Raw genomic sequence first — 2,696 nt, 5'->3', positions numbered from 1 at the left:
AACCATTTGAATTAAGTAAGGGGAGCATTACTTATTTCATTAAGCATTTTCTAAGGAGAACATATTATGTGTGTAAGCCTATGGCAGACACTTGGTGGCAGTGGGAGAGGTGATGGGGTGATTGCCTGAGTCAGGTCTAAGCCATTGAGGAAACCAAAACATCGCCTCAGAGAAAATACAAGAACACATAAAATACACACAAAGGAGACAATGAATGTATGGTATAGACAGTAAGCATTGGGTTAGTCTGAAACTTAATGTGCTCTGGAATGATCTGGGAAAAAAGCAAGAGTTGGAGCATGGAGAGTAGACACAATTTGGGATATTGGAGGTAAGAGGAAAACAGTATTAGCAAAAGCACAGCACACTATTTTGTCTCCCAGGCTGCTAACCTGTGGTCAGCTTCAACTGAGCTGTTATTCTGGGGTCACCAAACCACAACAATGAAAACCAGTCAAGAAAGGATCATAGGGCAAAGAGAATAAGACATAGAAAAATAAAGGGGCAAATAAATTTCCATCTAGAATCTAGAAGGATCATTTCTACTGTTAGGCAGACAAAACATTTCCCCACTGAATACCCATGGGTTTATTTAAAGTAATAATCAGAAGAAAGTAGCAAACATTTACTGAGCACATACCACATATCAGACACTATCTTGTTCCAAGCACTACATGTATTGGTTCCTTTAATCCTCTAAGAACACTGTGATGTAGGAACTCTTTCCACCTATCATCAGGGTTCCTCACAGCCCATGACCCTCTAAAACTAGGAATTTTAAATCAAAGATTAATTTTATTCAGTCATTTTCAATAGATCCTGTTTTTCTGCATCAAAAAAGTTTGCTTTAAGAAAACAGCCCCGAACAGGTGGTGGAGGCTGCGTGAAGAGTGGCAGGGCTGACTGAGCTGCCCAGTGCAGCTGTGTCCTAGAGGTGTGGGGATGTGAAACCCGGTGACTGTGCAGGTGGCAGACAGGTCGAGAGGCGGCAGCAGGAGCACTGGGATGGTTTCTAGCCCCGGATACGGGCACAGTGAAAGCCTTCCATGCTGTCGTTCTTTAGGTGTTCCAGAGCGTCTCTGAAGCCAAGTTGGATGTTTTGAGCCGAGGGAGACACAGGGTATGATGATGATGACTTAGCTGAATTTCATGATGTCACAGAAGATGCTGTTACTGAAGCTCCTCAGCAGCATGGAAGATGATGAAGACAAGACCACTAGGGAGTTGGGAGTGTAAGATGAAAACCAAGAAGGAGATTTTAAAGATACAAGTACCCAGGAGGGAGATAGTGAGCCACACAATGATAAAGAATTTTAAGGTTATGAAGACAAATAGATAGTTCTTCCAGATAAAGACCAAGGAACAATTGTTGATATTCCTGCACATTTTCAGAACAGCCGGGAGAGTTCTATTATCTAGAAATTTTGATGGTGACTGCTCTGCTTCCCTATATCATTGGAAAGAATAAAAATGGTTGCTTTGCTTGGGCCTGGTTTAACACTCACAGCTTTTGGAGAGCAGCTTTACCTTGGCAGAAGCCACAGGCACAGGAGAGTTGGACCAGGGGAAGGAGCATATCTACAGCCTGGGGTATTCTGGTCAAGTGCACTGTGAGGGGATGATTATCCAGCTCAGGTTCCTAGAGAAACAGAACTTACTGAGTCTCCTGGCCCAGATGTGAGGTCTGTGAGTGATCAAGTGCAAGTAAAAGTAACCATAAATGATGAGGACATGGACACCTATGTGTTTGCTGCTGGTACTTGGAAAGCCATGGTGAGACTACAGAAAAAGATGCAGGAGTGAGTTTTGTAGTGACAAACCTAAGTCTGGAGCAAAGTATGGACTGCGAGACCCCTTGGCCCTTCTGTCAGAGATGAGAGAAGTGATAGAAGGAGCGATGGATATAAAAAAGGTCCACTTTCCTATATACTGTGCTGACAAGACTGACTCTATTGATTTTTAGACCAGCTCTTGGGTCCAAAAATCATGCAAAAGGAAAGCCAGTCTTTAAAGCTACCTGACACTAAGAGGGCACTACTGTTACACTGAATATTCCTGGTCAGGTGACATTTACCCAAAGGATTTGGAGGCTTTGCTACCTCTGGTGAACATGGTGATTTATTCAATTGACAAAGCTTAAAAGTCTCTCAAAGGGAAAGAAAACAAAAAACAGGTAAGAACAGGGCCAAAGTCAAAAAGAATTTCTTGAAACTGAGGCATGTACAAAGACAAGAAGTCGCAGAGTCTCAGCATGAGGAGAAAAAAGGGCAGCAAAGGAGTGAATCATAAATGAGGAAGATCCTGAGAAACAGCACAGGCTGGAGAAAGCTGCCTTGAGACATAAGCAAAAGAAATTGGAAAAGGAGCAAAGGAAAATGAAGCAAATCAAGGTGAAAACCACAAGAAGTTATGCCAGAGATCTGAGTCCTGATGCCACCTGTAAGCTCTAAACTCACAGGAAACATGAAAAATATGCCACTTCTCATCCTAAAGTTCAGACACTTCCAGTGGCTGAGAAATCCTTATTTCTTGTTTGGGGTATTATAGAGGTTATACAGAGATACACTGGTAGAACTGTGTTTGAGTAATTTTCTTCCAGATAAGCAAATTGTTTTGATTATTTTATGAAAGGAATGATATATTGAACTCTGTGTAGTTTTAAAGTGTTTTTAAAATTATAACATGAGTCACCAGTG

General features: G+C 41.8%; 1 pseudogene; it reads left to right on the top strand.

Annotated features, from left to right (window-relative positions):
- Positions 1–299: 299 nt before the first annotated feature.
- LOC123805374 lies at positions 300–2,474 on the top strand (annotated as a pseudogene).
- Positions 2,475–2,696: the final 222 nt, after the last annotated feature.

This window comes from Phyllostomus hastatus, unplaced genomic scaffold (assembly GCF_019186645.2).
Source record: "Phyllostomus hastatus isolate PE091 unplaced genomic scaffold, TTU_PhHast_1.1 phas_scaffold_317, whole genome shotgun sequence".
NCBI lineage: Eukaryota > Metazoa > Chordata > Mammalia > Chiroptera > Phyllostomidae > Phyllostomus > Phyllostomus hastatus.
This window is presented reverse-complemented; position numbering and strand designations above follow the sequence as displayed.